Raw genomic sequence first — 23,298 nt, 5'->3', positions numbered from 1 at the left:
TGTGTGTGTAATGTAATGTATGAGGGGGGTGCGTGTGTGTGTGTAATGTAATGTATGAGGGGGGTGCGTGTGTGTGTGTAATGTAATGTATGAGGGGGGTGCGTGTGTGTGTGTAATGTAATGTATGAGGGGGGTGCGTGTGTGTGTGTAATGTAATGTATGAGGGGGGTGCGTGTGTGTGTGTAATGTAATGTATGAGGGGGGTGCGTGTGTGTGTGTAATGTAATGTATGAGGGGGGTGCGTGTGTGTGTGTAATGTAATGTATGAGGGGGGTGCGTGTGTGTGTGTAATGTAATGTATGAGGGGGGTGCGTGTGTGTGTGTAATGTAATGTATGAGGGGGGTGCGTGTGTGTGTGTAATGTAATGTATGAGGGGGGTGCGTGTGTGTGTGTAATGTAATGTATGAGGGGGGTGCGTGTGTGTGTGTAATGTAATGTATGAGGGGGGTGCGTGTGTGTGTGTAATGTAATGTATGAGGGGGGTGCGTGTGTGTGTGTAATGTAATGTATGAGGGGGGTGCGTGTGTGTGTGTAATGTAATGTATGAGGGGGGTGCGTGTGTGTGTGTAATGTAATGTATGAGGGGGGTGCGTGTGTGTGTGTAATGTAATGTATGAGGGGGGTGCGTGTGTGTGTGTAATGTAATGTATGAGGGGGGTGCGTGTGTGTGTGTAATGTAATGTATGAGGGGGGTGCGTGTGTGTGTGTAATGTAATGTATGAGGGGGGTGCGTGTGTGTGTGTAATGTAATGTATGAGGGGGGTGCGTGTGTGTGTAATGTAATGTATGAGGGGGGTGCGTGTGTGTAATGTAATGTATGAGGGGGGTGCGCGTGTGTGTGTGTGTAATGTAATGTATGAGGGGGGTGCGTGTGTGTGTGTAATGTAATGTATGAGGGGGGTGCGTGTGTGTGTGTAATGTAATGTATGAGGGGGGTGCGTGTGTGTGTGTAATGTAATGTATGAGGGGGGTGCGTGTGTGTGTGTAATGTAATGTATGAGGGGGGTGCGTGTGTGTGTAATGTAATGTATGAGGGGGGTGCGTGTGTGTGTAATGTAATGTATGAGGGGGGTGCGTGTGTGTGTAATGTAATGTATGAGGGGGGTGCGCGTGTGTAATGTAATGTATGAGGGGGGTGCGCGTGTGTGTGTGTGTAATGTAATGTATGAGGGGGGTGCGTGTGTGTGTGTGTGTAATGTAATGTATGAGGGGGGTGCGTGTGTGTGTGTAATGTAATGTATGAGGGGGGTGTGTGTGTGTGTGTGTGTGTGTGTGTGTGTAATGTAATGTAATGTATGAGGGGGGTGCGTGTGTGTGTAATGTAATGTATGAGGGGTGGTGCGTGTGTGTGTGTGTGTAATGTATGAGGGGGGGTGCGTGTGTGTGTGTGTAATGTATGAGGGGGGTGCGTGTGTGTGTAATGTAATGTATGAGGGGGGTGCGTGTGTGTGTGTGTGTGTGTAATGTAATGTAATGTAATGTATGAGGGGGGGTGCGCGTGTGTGTGTGTGTGTGTAATGTATGAGGGGGATGCGTGTGTGTGTAATGTAATGTATGAGGGGGGTGCGTGTGTGTGTGTGTGTGTAATGTAATGTATGAGGGGGGTGCGTGTAATGTAATGTATGAGGGGGGTGCGTGTAATGTAATGTATGAGGGGGGTGCGTGTAATGTATGAGGGGGGTGCGTGTAATGTATGAGGGGGGTGCGTGTAATGTATGAGGGGGGTGCGTGTAATGTATGAGGGGGGTGCGTGTAATGTATGAGGGGGGTGCGTGTAATGTATGAGGGGGGTGCGTGTAATGTATGAGGGGGGTGCGTGTAATGTATGAGGGGGGTGCGTGTAATGTATGAGGGGGGTGCGTGTAATGTATGAGGGGGGTGCGTGTAATGTATGAGGGGGGTGCGTGTAATGTAATGTATGAGGGGGGTGCGTGTAATGTAATGTATGAGGGGGGTGCGTGTAATGTAATGTATGAGGGGGGTGCGTGTAATGTAATGTATGAGGGGGGTGCGTGTAATGTAATGTATGAGGGGGGTGCGTGTAATGTAATGTATGAGGGGGGTGCGTGTAATGTAATGTATGAGGGGGGTGCGTGTAATGTAATGTATGAGGGGGGTGCGTGTAATGTAATGTATGAGGGGGGTGCGTGTAATGTAATGTATGAGGGGGGTGCGTGTAATGTAATGTATGAGGGGGGTGCGTGTAATGTAATGTATGAGGGGGGTGCGTGTAATGTAATGTATGAGGGGGGTGCGTGTAATGTAATGTATGAGGGGGGTGCGTGTAATGTAATGTATGAGGGGGGTGCGTGTAATGTATGAGGGGGGTGCGTGTAATGTATGAGGGGGGTGCGTGTAATGTATGAGGGGGGTGCGTGTAATGTATGAGGGGGGTGCGTGTAATGTATGAGGGGGGTGCGTGTAATGTATGAGGGGGGTGCGTGTAATGTAATGTATGAGGGGGGTGCGTGTAATGTATGAGGGGGGTGCGTGTAATGTATGAGGGGGGGTGCGTGTAATGTATGAGGGGGGGTGCGTGTAATGTATGAGGGGGGTGCGTGTAATGTAATGTATGAGGGGGGTGCGTGTAATGTATGAGGGGGGTGCGTGTGTGTAATGTAATGTAATGTATGAGGGGGGTGCGTGTGTGTAATGTAATGTATGAGGGGGGTGCGTGTGTGTGTGTGTGTAGAATGTATGAGGGGGTCCTGTGTGTGTTAGAATGAGGTCCACTGACTTCTCTCTCAAGATCAATGGCACAACTATCAATCTGCCCCCACATGGCAGGTTGCTAGGGGTAACCCTAGACCCTGAACTGTCCTTTCAGGCCCACATCCAATCCCTGTCCAAATCATGCCGCCTTAGCCTCCACAACATCTCAAGGATACGCCCCTTTTTAACCAATGACACCACCAAGCTTCTAATTCACTCCCTGGTTATCTCTCTCCTCGACTACATCTCACTCCTCATTGGACTACCTTTATGTACACTATACGCCCTTCAGTCCATAATGAATGCTACTGCAAGACTCATTCACCTTACCAACCATTCAGTGTGCTCCACCTCTCTGTGCCAATCCTTGCACTGACTTCCACTCACCCAGCTAATAAATGTAAAGTACTAACAATTTACAAAGCCGTCCACAACTCTGCCCCTAGCCACTAACCTAGTCTCAAAATACCAACTAAGCCGCTCTCTTAGGTCCTCCCAAGACCTCCTGCTCTCCAGCTCCCTTGTCACCTCCCATGCTCACCTACAGGATTTCTCCAGAGCTTCTCCCATCCTTTGGAACTCCCTACTCCAATCTGTCTGACTGTCCCCTAATCTGTCCATCTTTAGACGATCCCTGAAAACCTTTCTCTTTAAAGAAGCTTATCCTGCTTCTAACAATATACTGTCTTACTTTCTCAATCAGCTCCCCCCCCCCCCCACAACAGCTATTACCTTTTTGTATCAATTGTTGACCCTTCCTCCTAGATTGTAAGCTCTAGTGAGCAGGGCCCTCTGATTCCTCCTGTACCAAATTGTAATGTCTGTCTTAATTTTGTTACGTGCTGCATAAACTGTTGACGCTATATAAATCCTGTATAATAATAATGAGGGGGTTCTGTGTGTGTACATTGTGCGAGGGGTCATGTCTCTACTGTGAAGGAGGGTTCCAGTCCTATGTCTCTGGATAGTCCCTGAACTGTATACAGAGGTGATCTGTGGATGATGGGGTCACACATGAAGTCATTTGTGCAATTTCTGCCTCTGGGGTCCAACATTCACTGAGATCTCCCCCACCAATCCCATGGGACCTGTCTTTACCATACATACTGGAGGATGACTGATAGAGGGCCAGCCAGGAAAGCCATACAGACAGAAGATCAGGCAGGGAATACAGAAGACCAGCAAGACAGACGTAAGGTCAGGCAGGACAGATATACCAGGAAGAACTGAAGATCAGGCAAGACAGACATACAGACAGACCAAAGATCAGCCAGGCATTATATTGCAGAAGACCAGGCAGGACAGTCAGACCAGGCAATACAGACCAGGGAGGATGGACAGAACACCAGCAAGATGGTTGTAAGGCCAGACAGGATAGTCAGACCAGGGAAGACAGAACACCAGGCAGTACAGACCAGATAGACATGCTGGGCAATACAGACCACGCAGGACAGATAGACCGGGGAGGACAAAAGGACAGGCAGCAAAGTCAGAGCAAGAAAAACAGACGAGGAAAGACAGATGAAAGGATAGATGGTAGACCAGGGACGGCAGATGAACCCTGCAGGACAGACCAGACTGTACCAATTAGGCGACTTTGACTTCTGTCCTGCCTGGTCTATTTCTTCTAGGGATGGTCGTCTTGTACTCTCCGTGTTCCTGAATTGGTTAACAGTACAGTAAAAGAATGGGGACACGGAAGTGTTTATCTACAAGCTATATGTGACTTTATTTAATGTAGAACTAACTTTGTTTTTTAATTATGTGTAAAGTAATGGAGAGTATAACCCCTGTCAGTCTGTGTCCCACTGGGGAGATTTCACTTCATTTCCTGTCCTATAGCCACGACAGGAAGTGATAGGAAATCTCCCCAAAGTGAGAGAATCTCTTGCTGTCACCAAAACTAGTCCTCCATTGGAAGATTTCCCCTCTTTTTTTCAAAATTTGGGACTTTTTCCCATTTTGGTCTTTTGCATAGCTGTCCCTTCCAATCAGAGATCCATGAACAGAGTGAATGGCACTTTGATGACATCTGTTCAGCTTTTTTCCTCCAGCCTGAAACTGGAGCACAACAGACCCATGGTAGATCTATGGGCAGGCAGATTTAAATGGGCATGTATCACTTTTATCTCCTTTTCCCGTGCCCTGCTGCATTCTGAACACAGGAGGTTGGCTGTTCATCATGGACACCATTCAGAGAATGTTTTGCATTCTTTGGTTGCATAGCGTTTTTATTGGATGAGACAAAGTGATGTCCCCTCCCTGCCTCTCCACCTCACGATTGGGGAACTTTTTGCATTAATTTAGAATACAGAACCTTCTATGAATGGCACTTGCGCCAGGCTACCGACCTTCCTTTGTTCATAAAGTATCAGAACCAGCCGCTCAGCCTGGGACCTGGCAGCAAGTGGAGATCCCTGGAGCATTGCTGTCTACTAGAGTGATTTCCAGCTTCCAGGGGCATCAGCCAGGATCTCTCTATCTCTCTCGTTATATTAAGCCCCATACACACTATCAGATTTTCTGATGACTTTTTCCTTCAGATTTACCAAAACCATGTAGTGCAAGGGCCTGCCTGATTGCATACAAATTGAAACTCCTAAGGTTTGACCTTATATTATATGGTTTTGGTAAATCTGAAGGAAAAACTCAGCAGAAAAACTGATAGTGTGTATGGGGCTTTAGTCTAAGCTAGATCAACGTAACAATGTCTAAAATATTCCTACCTGGAATTCTTTAACCACCGCCCGCTGTATAAACAATTGGTGGGATGGTTCTGTTTTTCTTGGAAGACGTTCCCCCCCCTCCCCCCCCCCACTTTTGCCACACTTGCACACCTACAGGGGCACGTGGCGAACTGCGCTGTGTTTTTGGGACATGGCGCATCTTAGTAAAGAGCCGGCTCTTTACCCACGTAATTAGCTGTGTCCAATCACAGCTAATCGCATGTAAACAAGGAAATGCCAGTTATCTGCTTTCCTCCCCTCACACTGACATTTTTATTTGTATGAAAAAACTCCCTTTTTATACAAAAAGAAACATTTTGCCTTAAAGTGTTACTAAAACAGCAAAATCTGTATATGGAGCCAGCATGTTTATTATACTCGCTGTGGAACCTAAGGGGTTAGTCCTGTACGTTGTGAAAAAGGCTGTTCTCTGATCCTCCCCTTCTTCCACTGTTCCCCTAACCAAAGATGTTTTGAAAGCATAAAAAAATGGGGATACCTAGCAGCAGACTGGTTAACGTTCCCATGCTGACCTGCGTTAACCCCTTGTCCACAGCCAAAAGCCACTACAGTGGACCACAGCAATGGAAGAAGGTAGTCTGATGAATCACATTTTCCCTTTCATAATGCGGATGGCTGGGGGCGTGTCATTTACCCAGGGAAAAGATGACATCAGGATGCGGTATGGGAAGAAGGCAAGCCAGTGGGGCTGTGTGATGCTTTGGACAATGTTCTGCTGGGAAGTCTTGGGTGTTTCTATTCATGTGGATTTTACTCGACATGTACCACCTACCTAAACATTGTTGCTGACCAAGTATGCCCCCCTCATGGTTATGGTATGCTCTACTGGCAGTGGCCTCTTTCGGCAGGCTAATGCGCCCTGCCACACTGCAAAAATGGTTCAGAATGGTTTGAGAAACGCAACGATGACTTTGAGGTGTTGACTTGGCCTCAAAATTTTCCAGGTCTCAGTCCAATTAAGCATATGGGATGTGCTGGAAAAACAAATCTGACTTGGTGCCAGATATCACAGCATAGCTTCAGGCTGGGTTCACATGAGTGTGAATTGGATGCGCAATCCCCGCATCCAGTTCTCAATAGCAGGAGATTTTGACCTACTCTCTATAGAGCAGATTCTCATATATTTGCAGCAGGTTCCGTGTGTTTTGCAGAAAAACGCTGTGCGTCTTTTGGTCTGTTTCAGGCCTGAATTCAGCCCAAAATTCGGGCTGAAATAGGACTTGAAACGGTGAACCAGCATGCTCCGGACCCCTGCTGTGAGCCACATGTGTGAATCGAGACATTTAGTGGAATCCATGCCTCACTGGGTCAGGGCTGTTTTGATGGCAAATGGAGGGGGGCCTGCTTAATATTGGGTGGGTGGGCATAAAGTTATTGCCGATCAGTGTATGCCAGACTTATTGTATGCATCATACATTCTATCTGGCTAATGGCATGCAATGCCAAGATGTTTTTTTTTTTTTTTTTTTTTTTTTTTAAAGCTAGCAAAATCCTTTCTTCTGTTTATATAACTATGCAACGCCACATGTGGAAAGGCTTCTTCAGAGTAAGAGCTGTGAACAGACTTCCTCAAAAGAACCTGGCAAGCTCAGTTGGTTGTCTTTTTATAATACGATGTGTTCCTTAATGCACAAAAACATATAGGTAATAACACCAGACAGTATTGATCCAAGGGATATTTGATTGAATGTCGGATCAGAAAGAATTTTATTTTTATCCCTGCTGGAGCAACTTGGATCTTGCTTTGTTTTGGTTCCCTTTTTTTTTTTTTTCCTTGCGCTGAATCGACTGTGGGTATAGGGTTGTGCATTTGGAGGTTTTCTATTGATTCATATGTTTCTATTAGGTAAGCATAACCCAGCTTGTCGCATGACACAACACAGAGCAAACTGCTTCCCTCTAACCAGTAGTGGCAGAGCACAATGGATTACTCACTAGGTCACATCAAAGCAGAATGACGTCTTTGCCAGGAGACTTTCACGTCACCCAAACAACTGACTACCATACTGCCCTGATGTCTGATACAACAGTAGACCAATTACAGAATAAGGTGTAGCACACAAGAATCCTCTTGAATATTCCATTACTCTGCCATTGTTTAATCCAATATGTAGGGAACAGAAAACTAATGTTGGTTATGTCATGGCAATTTTCCAAATGAAAACACATTCTCTGTCCTGCCTTTAGAACTGCTTTTCCCTGCTCATTTTTAATTTACTAAGTTTGGATGTACAGTGCTTTTTCCACCATGCAGCGGCTAGTAAATGGGCGTTTTTTGCTGCGAATGCACATTAACATGCACATGGATACCTTGTGTTGACTCGCAGCAATTTTACATGAGCATTACTAAGTTAAAATGCATTCTCTGCGATTAGGTGGACGTCTTTATAGCATGCGTTTCTGCTGTTAAGGAATTTTTTCTCTCTGGGAGTCTCTTGGTCGGGGGGGAGCCAACGGTTGCCCTCCAGCTATTCTGGAACTACATGTCCCATGATAAAAACAAAGGTTTGACGTTTTATATGAGGCACAGGGCATGTGAAGCCAAGTGCCTCCATCCTTGATTCTTGAGAGAAAAAAGGAAGGAGGATGGGACTTAATATGAAGCATGCATCCGGGGAGATGATAACACATAAAAATTGGTCTGGTAGGTACCTAATAATATAATGGCATCTGCCAAGTAGGGTTTATACATCCTCATCTTTACGTTTTGACAGTGGTTCTAAAGGCTGGGTGTTTGTTTTTTTTCCCCTTAAAGTGTTTATAAAACAAAACAAAAAAAAAAATCAAAAATAAATCATGTTCCCTTATAGCAGAGTAAACAGTAAAATGCTTGTGCTGTCTAAACTGTAAAAAAAAAAAAAAACTGGCTGATCCTGCCACTTCCTGCCCTCCCACCTGTAAACTGAACACGGTTTATTATGGCTGTTGAGCCCTGACACCGTAATCAGTTTTAGGTGCCTCTGTCATATGCAGCTCTGCTCTGTCCTTCTTTCCCTGCCTGTCAGCTCCTGTGATTGTGTAAGCCCCCCCCCCGCCCCTATTCGTAGTACATAAAAATATACAAAATATCTCTGGCAGCCCCTCCTTTTTCCCGCGATAACTCTGTATAAGTGTTTGTTTAAATCAATGCCTCTAATATCTTTTTATTCAATTGTATCTTCAAGCTGGTCACATGACTCCCAGCCGCTCCCTTACTACGGTCCTGGGCTACCGCGGGAGGTGCTGAGTGGCCAGCTCTGTGGTCACGTGACCTCCCAGCTGACGTCGGAGGGAGATCTCTGCCCCTCCCACTGTAGCTCTGGATCATTGTAGCAGAGAGTTGGAGTCGCGTGACCGGTCTAAAGATACCTGGGGGAAAAAAAGGTATTCCGAGGCATAGATTTAAACACTTATACTGTGAGTTGTCACCAGATAAATGAGAGGGGCTGCCAGTGAAAGCATTTTGGAGGTGACAGTCACTTTAATGCATTAAAGGAAAAAAAAAACCCTCAGCCCCCCACTCCTGACTTGATTTTCTATGCAGCGATGCACACAAGATAAGCGGCTTTCTCAGCCCCTCTTCCTTCTCATAGGCTCAGACACAGCAGCGAAAGCCATTGTCTCACACTGTTGTCAATCAGAGCCAGTGAGAGTGGTGGGGCCAAACTGTGTGTCTGGACACATAGCGGCCTGCTATGGGGCACTCAGCAGGGGGAGGAGCCCTGATGCCTGGTAGGGGACCCAAGAAGAGGTGGATCTTTGTGTAAAACAATGTTTGCTTTTAAAAATCACTAATTATGATTTTTAGGTTCCATGGGCATACGCAGTTTTAAAGTGTGACATGTTTGTTATTTATTTACTCTGCATAACATCTTTGTAATTAAAAAAAAAAGAAAAATAGAAAAATTGGTTTGTGCTTTGTCCTGGAAATTTGAGTTGAACAAATATCATTCATAAAAAAAAAAAAAGCAACCACCATTTTTATTCTCCAGGGCCTTAAAGTGTAACTTAAGGTCCGGTTCACCCTGAGGCAGCACGACTTACAGCGCGACTGCCTCAGGCGACCACTGCAGCGACTTGCAAAACGACTTCTGTATAGAAGTCAATGCAAGTTGGCTCAAGTCGCCCCAAAAGTCATACAGGAACCTTTTTCTAAGTCGGAGCGACTTGAGTCGCTCCGATTAGACCGGTTCCATTGCACAGAGCGGGACACGACTTGTCAGGCGGCTAAGTCGCCTGACGAGTCTCCCCTGTGTGAACCGGCTCCAACCCTTTTTTATTTTATTACATTAAAATAACAAAACTATTATACTTGCCTGTTCTGTGCAATGCTTTTTCACAGAGCAGCCTGGATCCTCCTCCTTCTCAGGTCCCACTGTGGAATTCCAGGCCCCTCCCTCCTGCTGGGTACGCCCCCTCTGTCTCAGGATTGGCTCACTGGCTGTGATTGCCAGCAGCGAGAGCTAATGGCTCTTGCTACGGCTTAAAGCCATTCAAGAGTGCGAGTCCACGGAGAGCCAAGGTGCTCAAGGATATCCGGTAAGTATTAGGAGGGCTGGGATGACAGCTGCACACAGGTTTGTTACATAGAATGCATGAAGGTAGAAAACGTGCCTTTACAACTTTAAACAAATGTATAGTGTTTGAGGTAATTTTCTAGGAAAAAAATATAATTTTTTTCATGCTTGTGAGAAACGTCACAATTGACCTGGGAGTCAAGTGGTTAATGTGTGTTGCGCTGTAATCCGATGGGTGGCACTGCATTTAAATGCAGAACATTCCTTTTACACCAAGTGAACTGGGCCTGTTGAAAACAAAGGATTTCAGCTTGTGGTTGTATTGAGCAGTACAGCAGTATGTGGTGTGAATGGGTCCTTGTGCAATTAAAATACAAACCCGGTGCCCATGTTTCTGGTCTAGAAGTGGTCTGAATGTGAAAGTACAGTGTCCAGAAACCAGTATACATCTACTGTGCTCTGGTGCCCACTTATGTGTGCAGTGCCAAGGCATTGCTAACATAAACTTGGCTATGTTCATGTAGAGCTGTCCTTTTATTTTATTTTTTATTTTTTTTTTAAGCAATGTTTACATGACAGGGTTGCCAACGTTATCATGGTTTCTGGTGAATTCAAACTATAGGTGCCTTTTTCTTTTTTAGGTAGAAGGTCTGCTTTAAAATGATCCTTGGTCCACCAACCATCTAACTTATCCTTGCCTTATCCTTGCCTTATCCTTGCCTTATCCTTGCCTTATCCTTGCCTTATCCTTGCCTTATCCTTGCCTTATCCTTGCCTTATCCTTGCCTTATCCTTGCCTTATCCTTGCCTTATCCTTGCCTTATCCTTGCCTTATCCTTGCCTTATCCTTGCCTTATCCTTGCCTTATCCTTGCCTTATCCTTGCCTTATCCTTGCCTTATCCTTGCCCACCTGCTGCTGCGGGCTTCATTAAGGCTGTTGCTGGATGGTGTACCATACCTGGCCGATGCCCCTGGAAGCTGGAAATCTCTGAAGTAGACCCCCGCTACTCCAGAGCTCTCTATGTACTCTGGGGTCTTGTGCCCTGCAGCTGGTTGACGGCATACCGGATGGATCAATCTCATTGGTCATTTGGGGGGGAATTGTCCTCGCATTTCAGGGCCTCAAGAAATGATTCATCATTATATATATATATATATATATATATATATATATATATATATATATATATATATATATATATATATATATATATATATATATATATATATATATATATAATTTTTTTTATTTTTTTTTTCCAAAATGCATCAATTTTTGAAAAACACATTTTTTACTTTTTGCTATAATATCCCCCAAAAATATATAGTTTTTTTTTTTTTTTTTTTTTTTTTTTTTTTACCTCAGTTTAGGTCGATTACGTATTCTTCTACATATTTTTGATTATAAAAAAATTACAAAATAAGTGTATATTGATTAGTTTGCGCAAAAGTTTTATAGCTTCTACAAAATAGTGGATAGTTTTTATGGCTTTTTTTTTTTTTATTGTGACTGCAACATTATGGCGGACACATCGGACAATTTTGGAACCATTCACATTTATACAGCAATCAGTGAGATTAAAAATGCATTGATTACTGTGTGAATGTGACTGGCAGTGAAGGGGTTAACCTCTAGGGGAGTGATGTATGGGGTTAAGTGTGTCCTAGGGAGTGATTCTAACTGTGGGGGGAGGGGCTCTGTGTGTCACGACAACGATCACAGGAAGCTGTGATTGGTGTCAGTAGGCAGAACGGGGGAAATGCTTCTTTTACATTAGCATTTCCCCGTTCTTCCTCTCCATGAGAAGATCGCGGGTATCCCCGTGGACATTGATTCCGCGGGACCCGCAATCACACTAGTGGCGCTCGCTGTGTGCGGCCACAAACCGCTTTGAAAGGGCAACGTACAGGCACGTTAATATGCCTGTGTGTGCCCTTCTGTCGACATATATGTAAGAGTGAGCCAGTCTGCAAGCGGTCAAATGGGGAAATATGTAAATATGTTAAATGGTCCGATGCTGCATCTGTCACCCCCCCCCCCCCCCACTTTTAGACTCAAAACCAAGCAAATCAAAGACCGCTGATGAGTGATCATTTCTCAGTGGTCTGTAAGCTGGTGACTGTCAGTCACTTGCTTCCTGCTCTGCTCCCCCTCAAGGTCACTGGAGAGCACTGTGCTGTGGAGGGGGCTGGCTCATCCTCTCACTAAATAGGGGATGGATTTATGGCATGGGACATCGACGTTGCTGTCTACAGATCAGACACTTTTGACTCATTTTTGGGACCATTTACATTTATACAGCTATCAGTGCTATACAAATGCACTGATTACTGTGTAAATGTCACTGGCAGGGAAGGGGGTTAACACTAGGGGGCGATTAAGGGGTTAAATATGTTCCCTCGTGTGTTTCTAACTTGGGGGGGGGGGGGGGGAGACTCTCCTCTCCTGTGAGAATGGGGATTTGTGTGTGTTTTACATAAACAAATCCCCGTTCTGGCTCTTGTGCCTGCAATTGCGGATGGCCGGTGAACATCTTGGCCGCTGGCCATGCGCAAGGGGTTCCCCGCTGTGCAGTGGGTGCGTGCGTGCCTGCTATAGCTCTTTATCCACTTACCGGGCATTTATACACCTTCCTGCCCAGACCAATTTTCAGTTTTCAGCGCAAAACTGTACCCAAACTAAATTTTTATCATCTTGTTCCCACAAATAGAGCTGTCTTTTGGTGGTATTTGATCCCCTCTGTGTGTTTGTTCTTTTTTTTTTTTTTTCTAAACAAATTTAAAAAAAAAAGAGCGAACATTTTGAGAAAAAAATGTAATATTTTTTTTGTGTTGCAAAACTTTGTAAATAAGTAAATTTTCTATTTCACTGATGGGGCTGCACTGACAGCCACTGAAAGGTGGCACGGATGGACACCGATACACCGATACACTGATGTACACTTAATGATGGTATGTATGCCAATCGGTGCCATACAATGCCTGCCAGTGATGACCATTGTGGGCACTGATTGGCATCCCTGTTGGTCCTAGTGGCGTCCCTGGTGGTCCAGTGTGTGCATCCGAGGGGGGGGGGGGGCTGCGCTGATGATCAGCACAGACCTCCCCTGTCGGAGGCGCAGCCTATCTACTTTACTCAGACTGACACACAGCATCAACGATCGCTGCGATGGGCACCCCTTCTTTGCCGACGTCATATTGCTGGTGGCAAGTGGTTAAGGAGCCGACGTACCGGTATGGCGATTTCGTGGGAACTAGCCGACCAGCTGGTCACCAAATGGTTGCTCTAATCACACCCCCCCCCCCCCACACACACACAGTAAGCATCCCTTAGGGGGACATTTAACCATTTGATCGCCCCTGGCTTTAACCCCTTTCCCTGCCAGTGTCAATACAGTAACGGTGTATATTTTTAGCACTGATCACTGTATTAATGTCACTTGTTTCCTTAAGAAAAAGTGTCCACAAATGTCAGATCTGTCCGCTGCAGTGTCGCTCTCCCACGAAACAAAATCGCTGATTGCTGCCATTTCTAGTACCGGACCAATGCTGCGTCCACCTAGGTAAGTATGATGGAGAAAACCCCCAAACCCATACTCCTCTTTTTAGACTTGGTGCACACTACTGCGACTTGGGATCCAACTTGTCAGACCTCAAGTCGCCCCAAGTCTCTTGACATCATCAATTCCATTCTAGTTAGTGAGAGCCGTTTTAATGTACACTACTGAAGTCGCTCCGACTTCAGAAAAGGTTCCTATACTATTTCTAGGCGACTTGTACAAAAATTCAATGGAAGTCGGATCTCCATGTATATTGAAGCGAATTTACAGGAAAATAAATTTGTTTACCCAGGCAAACCCTTCCCTCCCAGAGAGCTGATTATTCTCTGATTGGCCAAAGTCGTTTGTCCTGGAGGCAACTTTAAATCACATTGTAAGTTAAAGTCGCCTTGCAAAGTTGCGTTGTAAGTCGGGCTGCCCCTGTGAACCGAGCCTTAATGGACATCATTCGCAGAGCTAAGCTCACGCCATTGATCTGCAAATGAATGGAATGATAGAAAAGTGTCAGTTTGTTCATTTGTATCATTCAATATTCACACTGCACAAATGCTGTTTATAAACACTGATTCAGACTGCTTTTTTGACAGCTGCAATACCTTTGCATAGCAGAGAGACTGGACATGCTACACACCTCCCATCTACAATGACAAGTTTTTTTGTTTTTTTTTGGGTGTGTAGCATGCCCAAAGCCAGGAACTAGTTAAAGTGGCACTAAAGCAATGTATGTATTTTTTTATTTATTTTATTGTGTGTTTGTGTGTTTTTTTTTTTTTTTTTTTAACATCCGTTTACCATTGGGGAAATTTCCCTTAGCCAAAAAACAAAGAGTGAGGGAGTCCCCGATTTGTCACCAGAACTAGTGTCCTCGTTGGCAGATTTCCCCTCTGTTCCTCTTCTGGTGACAATCCAAAGTTTGAGTTTTTTTTTTTTTTTTGACGATTGGTAATTATGCTAAACCGCACAAATAGTAAGGGTTAATCTTCCTACCAGGGGAGTAGACAGTGTTGTATTCCTCCCTCCCCCTCTACCCAAAGCTTAAAAAAAAAAAAGTTTCACCTTTTAATTATACTTTAAAGATGGGCAGTGAGTTGACAGGAATTGTCATGATGGTTTGGGTGATGTCAGGGAAATTCCTCTTTTAATGCAACACAATATCGTTGTGTTGTACCGTGTTGCAGAAGAATACTTTTTCTGAGGGCTCTATAGCTGATCACAAGCTGTGGATGGGGTCTGTTCATTTCTTGGCGTAGTGCTGAAGTGAATCTGTCACTGACATCCTGCAATTTCATCATTGAACCCCACCAGGCGCTGCTGACACTGGGTGCTATTTTAAAATGAGGTTGGGACAAATAAATGCTAACTTGGCTCTGTTTTAAATAGTTGTCTGGTATTCGGTTGGTTAAATGCAATACCTTTTATTATCCATTCACCTCTGACTCGTCCTCCCTTCCCAGTGTATGGCTTTCCTTGCTAGTCCTCATCTGACTAACTTTCTGAATTTGATTGTTTTTTTTTTTTTTTTTTTTTTTTTTCCCCATTTGCCTTACATTTTGCTGCATCAGTAAGAATTGGAACTTGAAAAAAAGAGGTAGGCTCATAGTTGCATAGTAGGTGAGGTTGAAAAAAATGCACAAGTCCATTTTTTTTTCTACCCAAAATTTCACTGGCGTTGCAAATTTGTTTATTACTTGTATTTAATATAGTCCCAACAATTTATGCAGCACTTTATATAGTATAGATTCATATTATTATATGTATATTATGTATTATTATATATATTATACAAACACCCCAATTAATGCACATCTAATGGAGTTTGATGAGTTTTATCTGGCACCAAGCCTTCAGTTGCAGATCCTTTACCCCCTGTGACTTTTAGAGGTGGAACCTCCATGATTCAGACTTGCTTTTCCAGCTTCTCTCGCAGATGCCCAATTGGATTGAGATCTGGAGTATTTGGAGGCCAAGTCAGCACCTCGAACTTGTTGCTTTCCTTAAACCATTTCTAAATTCATCACTTGGATTTTGGTTGTGGACACGGGTCGGCATGGGCACCCTGATCAGACTGTGGCTACACAGCTCGATGTGTAACAAGCTGCGATACACTATGTTCTGACACCTTTTGTATAGGAATACGCATTAATGTTTTCATCAATTTGAGCTACCGTAGCTCTTATTGAATTGGAGTACACACGCCCACCCTGTTGACAGTTCACCAGTTTTCTTTCCTTGGACTCCTTTTGGTAGATTCTGACCACTGCAGACCAGGAACATTCAACAAGAGCAGCAGTTTTGGAGTGACTCAGAGTGTCCTGATTGGGATTTGAACACAGGACACTAGTGTTGTGAAGTACTAACCACTGAGCCGCTGTGCTGTCCCAGATAGAAAAATATCACTGATAGTTTTCAACTGTAATCATGATTTGGATTGACTGACAATTTGCATAGCAGCCAAGATGGCATCCCCTTTTCAGCTAAAAGCTATTTGGACTAAATCTTCCTGGGGCGATGTAGGGTCTTTTTTTGTAAGAAAAAATAAAAATAAAATCCATTAGTTGAGCCGTAGGCCTCTTAAACCGAGAAATCCAGATGGTGTCCCTAAATTTGAAGGGTGCCTCTTGTCATGCTTCGATGTATCCCTTTTATTGCAGAAATATCTGAGGATTGCAAATGTAACCCCTGAATTTTTTTTTAATTAAGCTGATAGCAGATGTCAGTGGGTGTTATCATTCAAGAGACTTATCCAAAATTTGTTTTTGGAGGGATTAGCCCTTTTACCTATCCTTCCTGCCAAATAAACTGAAAAACAAAAATGGTGAAATCACTGGTCATGCTCCCCTCTCCAGATCCGCACTCACAAGAGTAGGCCTTGCGTTCCACTGGACGAGAAGCCGGAAACCAGAAGTGACGCGATGGTGAATATTGATTCGCTAAAATCAAAAGTGGGAGGGTTGGGGGTGCAGAGGACAATCTGAAACAAGCTAATTAGAGCGAAGCCCCAAATCTCATGCTTTTCAAATTTTACAGACCTAATGGACACCCATTAGTCCAAGGCCCTGCACAGTGCACACACAAACAAAATTGTTTTTATTTTTTAATAAAATAATATGACTAACGGTTTTTAATAGTGCAGTGAAATTTTAGCCAGCGACACACATCGGCCGAAAATTTGTTTTCGGCAAGCAAGAGAGTGCAGGTAATGTAGCTGAAAAGGGGCTGGGGCCACCCCACCGGGTACCGCACATGTATCATCCTGGTGCGCCCCTGTCGGTCTCCCCTCCTCTCCTCACGAGTGTCATGAGATGCAGCCTCACCAGTACCTGGTAGCGCAATCCCGTGCTGTGTCACAGAGCTGGATCTGAATTTCCGTGCAGCCGATGTCCCGGCTCCCTGGACCACTTCTTGTGATAGACGGCACACTGATCTAGGGCTGCAACTAACTATTATTTTCATAATCGATTAGTTGGCCAATTTATTGTTTTGATTAATCGATTAATAACCTTAAAGTGGGTCAAATTGACATTCATTTTTAACCACGGTGACGGGAAAATTTGGTAATAAAAAACTTCTTACTCAAAGGAATTTTAAGACAGTGTATATGGTTTTCGTTCAGAAATTACATTAATTTTAAAAGCAGGATGTTAAAAACAAGTGAAAATTTCAAACAAAATTCTTTCATTCAGTGAACGTACAAAGATTTTTCATCTGAATATTCTCATCTGAAAATTGATCCATATGACCAGCGTAAGGCTCGGTACACACCTATGCAGTTTGCTTTTGATCTGTTTCTGCAGAGCTTATTGCTGTACTATTTTTGCGCACGTGATTTTACTGCAATTTGCATTTTTGCTATTTTTTTTATTTTTATTTTTTCTGGGGCAGATTAAAAAACACATTGCTGCAAAAACGCATTACATGCTTTTCTGCAGCTTCTCCATTGAAGTATATTGAACCAATAAAGAACCATTTTGCGTTAAAAGTCCCTGACCCTTTCAGTTGTGAACGTGTCCCATAGAAAACCATGTAAATGAACTGTAGTGCGTTTCTGCAAAAAGCACCAATAAACACAGATGTGAACCAGGTCTAAGACTTTTAGTAACATAATGGGGTTAACAAATAAAATAAAAAAAATAGCTCTTTATAGTAGAAAAAAGCAGATAATCACTACTGTAAGGGGTTAATTTTTTTTACTGTAGAACTGAAAGTAATATTTACAGTAGCGATTATTTGCATAGTATAAAGGGCTCATTTTAGTTTTTAACCCATTGTTACTGGCCGATTAATCGATTATGAAAATGGTAATCGATTAATTTCATAATCGTTTAGTTGTCGATTAATCGATTAGTTGTTTCAGCCCTAGACTGATCCAATGCCGGGAATCATTGTGCCGTGCCCCATAGGAGGTGGAACATCGTTGCTGTGGCTGCACGGCAATTCAGATCCAGCTCTGTGACACAACGCGAGATCACACCACCAGACACTGGCGGGTTGTACCTGATGGGCACTGCATGCTGCATTGATCTCTTGTGCCATGTCTGCCGTCTCTGACCTTATTAGCAGTGTGTTTAGGAGATTGCAGAGATGGGCAGACTGCATTTTTCTTGCACTAAAGGTGCCAATAATGGACAACAATAAATGTATATTTAAATTGATGAAATGAATTAAAAGTGCAATATTACCAATTTTTTTTTTTTTTTTAAGAACTATCCTTTTTGTGCTAAGGCATCAAAATTTCCATTTGGTGCACCCCTAGTTTTTTAACATGTTAAAGTAGCTTTCTTCTTTGGCAAGCTCACTTTGGGGGGGTAGTAGCGCCACTCCTTGACTGGCCGCCACTGCTTTCTGCTGCCTTTTTTTTTTTTTTTTTTTCGGTCTTAAATTGGATTCGTAAATGCTTGCTAGCATGAGTTTTTCTCCTAATTGTGATGAATGAGAATTGTAAAAAGGTCCATTTCATGCTAATAATTAAAAATCTTAAGTGGCGCCCTTTTATATTTACCGTATTTTAAAAGAAATCCTTCAGTGGCTCTCCAAAGTGCTGACCTGGCACAGGTATGCAGAACAAGAGTACTCTGAAAGTCAACAAGCAAAATAGCTAGTGCCCTGTGATTTTTAAATGATGATCTGATTGGATGGTTGAGGTATTACCATCAAGAAGCTGAACTGCTGGCTGTTATGTAGTTGAGTTCCCACTGCCATCCTTTCATCGCAGTTGCTGCTAAGACTTATTTTTTTTTTTTTTCCTTCAGTTTTGCTACAGTATTACATTAAATTGGTACACCTTGTAATTTTTTATTTTTTTGCCATAGATCGGAAGTACTGATCTTCTAATCTGCATGTTCTTGGACAAAGTAGACCTCAAAGACCAGAAGGGAGCAGCAGACCAAAATCTGATAAAGAAATCCAAGATGTTAATTTTTAGTAAAGTCATATAAAAACAGCCAATGCGTTTCTAGGGCAGCACAGCTCCCCCTTCACTAGGGCTCAACACAAAATAAAACTTGGATGGCCTCAAAGAAACTGGTACTTCCCAGATATTCTAAATCATATTGAAACCTCCTTGGAGAGGAACAACCTGACAGCAGTTGCTGAGTAGCAATGGAGAGAAGAGATGATGATGAAGGGGAAGTAGTGCTGCTCCCAAAATCTGACTTTATCAACAATCTTGGACTTTTTATCCTTTTTTGGTCTGGCACACCTTTCTGTATTTTTTCATATGTGGGTTGTCTAGCTCAATGGTAGATATATTTTTAGAGAAGTCCATGCAGAACTGTTTTAAAAGGATTGGTGGCCCACTTCTAACTAGCAAAATTCCACAGACACCATTGCCCATGTGAAGGGTTTTCTCCAGCAAAAAAGTTAAAAACGAGAGTATGAGCCACCTGGCTTTTTCAGCTTTGTAGTTGTAGCTGCTTGGCTCACTCAGCCTTTAGTTGTAGTGCCTTGTTGCATGGGCCCACTCGTGGCATCTGGATAGAGATTCTCCTGATTCCCCCCCCCCCCCCCCCAGCTCTCTCCCTCTTACAAGACTTAGGCCTCTTTCACACAGCTGATCCGTTCAGGTCCGCCTGTCAGTTTTTCAGGCGGACCTGAGCGGATGCTCCATAGAGGTCTATGGCACGTTGGATGTCAGCAGTGACATGTCCGCTGGCATCCGACCTGCTCCAATCCAAAAAAGTGTGACGGAGGAAAAACCTACTTTTCCATCCGTGATCTGATCGGGTGACTATGGACTCTGCGGTCTGTTGTCATCTAATCTCCCATAGGGGAGAGCGGCACTCTGACAGGTCCATCCCTGCGCAGTTTGCAGAGACGGACCTTTCATCTTCCTGCTCAGCGGGGATTGACGGAGCGATCCCCCTGAGCAAGAGGATATCCACAGGGCGGATCATCACTGATCCGTCCCATGTGAGAGGCCTTGGACACCCTCCAGTCCCCTCCCGAATGGGAGCCTTGAGTTATGGTCAGGCCTGGCTCATAATGCAGTTTGCACACCTGTGCACTCATGCCCTGCGAGTCTCGAGCAAGACCTGGACACAGGATTGAAGGCTTTGTTCCACCCAAGACACTTTAAAGCCTTCAAGCTCCAGGCTCCAATCTGGGATTACGAGCCCAGAGAAAACTGAAAATGCTCACAATAAACACACTTTGCATTAATATGAACCTTGCCATTCCTATATTTCCATAGTGGCAGGGCCTGGCACTGTCACAATTATGAGTTATGCTACTGTAGGGTGCCAATCGAGGGAAGCCTTGCTGTGTGGGAGTCACCTTGCCAAAGTTTGAGTTTGTTTTGAAGTTTTCCTTTATCTGACTACACTTGCAAGTCTAAAGTTTCCAACACCCCTGAGTATGCGGTTCTGGAGTCAGTGACAACCAGGCAGCTATCGTTTAAAAAAAATTGCCTAGCGATCACTGATCTTTAGGCAATCCATGGTGCAGTATATTGTATGCAGCAGTCTTCCCATACTTATGTATATATACATTTATTTTTTAATTTTTTATAGTCTTTATAATTTTAAATACAATACAGCCAAAAAATAGAGTACCGTATATACTCGAGTATAAGCCGAGATTTTCAGCCTCTTTTTTGAGGCTGAAAGTGCCCCCTCGGCTTATACTCGAGTCACCGCTGTCTGACTGCTCGATCAGCGTATCGAGCAGACAGACGGCGGACATTAAAATTCAAAAGCCGCGCCTCCTTCTCCGCCTCCGCCTGTGATAGGCGGAACACTGAATTTCCCAGCAGTCAGTGTTCCGCCTATCACGGACATCCGCTCATCCTCGTACTACGGACGAGGATGAGAGGATGTCCATGATAGGCGGAACACAGGCTGCTGGGAAATTGAGTGTTCCGCCTATCACAGGCGGAGGCGGAGGCGCGGCTTTTGAATTGTAGAATGGCCGCCGAGAAGAGCGGCGATCCTGGAGCGGCGATCCATCGGCACGGCACGGGACGGAGGAGGCACGGGACGGAGGAGGCACGGGACGGAGGAGGCACGGGACGGAGGAGGCTCGGGACACAGGTAGGCTGGACACACACACAAGGCTGCACGGACACACACACAGGGATGGATGGATGGGCACACACACACACACACACACACGGATGGATGGATACACACACACACAGGGATGGATGGATGGATACACACACACACACACAGGGATGGATGGATGGATGGATACACACACAGGGATGGATGGATGGATGGATGGACACACACACAGGGATGGATGGATGGACGGACACACACACAGGGATGGACGGACACACAGGGATGGACAGCCATGTCTCACCCTCGGCTTATACACGAGTCAATAAGTTTTCCAGTTTTTTGGGGGTAAATTGGGGGCCTCGGCTTATATTCGGGTCGGCCTATACTCGAGTATATACGGTAATATAAAACAAAAAAGGATTACAGATATACTAGTATAACATGTCATAGCTTTGGCAGTGAGGGCTGATCCCATACATAATGAAATTAAAATATACGGAGAACATTATAACACAGGATACGCAGATGACCCCTTCATGAGATACAAGGACCAAACGTGGGTCAAGCTTGGCTATGACTTGTGCAATACAGAGTGAACATGGGGCACTCAAACGCTAACAACTTAAGCATGAATATAGTTTGGGGTCTGCCCTCCTTTTTATTTTCAGCCTGTTCCAAAGAGCAACAGAGTTACTCAACCAGTAGTTGTTTAAAGTCAGCTGTACATGTAATCTCACTCCAATGAAAGCCACATTTTCTGAATTTGGTGTGAGTGTTCTTGATGGAGCTTAGGAGACTTTCCATCTCCCGGATATCCTCAACTCTTCTGAGCTATTGTCATATTGTTGGAGCTTGGGCCGACTTCCACAGTGCCAGTAAGCAAGCCCGTGCCACGTTGACAAGTGATTAAGCAATGATTTTTAAATTGGAATTGAGTTGCGATGTAGAAGGCAAAATTTAAGGCTTTTTAGGGAGTGAGCAATTGGTGAAGTTCTGAGTTATTTCTTGAATACCTGTCCAGAAATTATCCAAAGAGGGACATGACCAGAATGTGTAATAAGTTGCCTTTGCACTGTTTGCATCTCCAGCATAGCTCTGACCCTGAAAGGTAAATGGTGTGCAAGAGGGCCAGGATGTGACGCCAATGGTTTCTTATACCCTGATTCTTAGTACTTGTTAAATATTTGAGAATCTAAAACGCATAGTAGTTTTGTGCATGCTTCCAGGCTTGGTGTGATCCCCAGATTGTGTTCCCATTGATCTAAAGCGGCCTTTCTCAACCTTTTTAACACAGAGGAGCCCTTGAAATAGTTCTCCAGTCTTGGGGAAGCCCTGCTAAAGATGAGAAATCTACAAGTCATGATACATTAGTGTGATGGTCGGTGGGAAGAATGGTCCTTACACTTGTGGTCATTGGGAAGAATTGCCTCCTTACAGATAGCTAAAAAGATCAATGGTGTCAGTGGGAACTTATCCGACAGGCAGACATGGCCCAATGCTGAAGGAACCCCTAACAACCTCCTGAGGAGCCCTGGTTGAGAATCACTGGTCTAAGGGTACAGGTGACAGAGGCACCTGCCAGAAGCCATTTGTAGGTAGTAGAGCGGAGCTGTTTGATCGGGCCCTCACCCTGACTCATGTCCATAAGGCATTCCTTCCCCTACTTCAGGCTTGAGGTGAAGGAAGAACCTGATCTTGTTTGTTTCAGACACCAAACATTTATAGGTGGGCATGCGCAAGGCTGAGGTTTTCACTTCTGGAAATGGTAAATTTTGTGTTCGTTCAGTTGCAGTGAAGCCCTTGTCGTATCCTCTCTTCTGACTTGAAGGGAATCGTTATGTGTGGGAACGTTGGCAATACCTGAAACAGTGAGTGTTCCCTGCAGAGTGGGAGGTATAAAACCTTCAGTGTCTTCTTCTTTTGCCTCCATTATATATTTCTCCATAGAATGACGTCTAATGTCAATTAGTCAACCAGTTTAAACATGTTCTGGAGCAGTCTGCATCTCTGCTAGCTTTGCTGGGACTCCTGCAATCTTCTTTTTTTTCTTTATTTTTTTTCTACTAATTTTTGTTTCTGCTGTTGAGAATATTCTGCTAATGTGTACTGTGTGCGGTGTATTTTGTACATTCATTTGGTAGCTTAGAAACCGATAGAGGAAGTTCTGTTCTTGGGTGTTCCATCTGCAGGGAGCCATCAGTGAGCAGTTCATACAGAAACCAATGTGACTGGGACAGCTTTTTTTCTTAACTAACGTACGTGTGTGTGTGTTATTTTTTTTT

General features: G+C 44.2%; 1 protein-coding gene across 6 annotated transcripts in view; it reads left to right on the top strand.

The window, feature by feature from the left end:
• Positions 1-23,298, top strand: part of GAPVD1 (GTPase activating protein and VPS9 domains 1) — a 143,618-nt gene that overhangs the window by 777 nt on the left and 119,543 nt on the right. The window lies entirely within an intron of this gene.

This window comes from Lithobates pipiens, unplaced genomic scaffold, assembly GCF_037356315.1.
Source record: "Lithobates pipiens isolate NorthernLeopardFrog02 unplaced genomic scaffold, aLitPip1_a1.2 Scaffold_1, whole genome shotgun sequence".
Classification (NCBI taxonomy): domain Eukaryota; kingdom Metazoa; phylum Chordata; class Amphibia; order Anura; family Ranidae; genus Lithobates; species Lithobates pipiens.
This window is presented reverse-complemented; position numbering and strand designations above follow the sequence as displayed.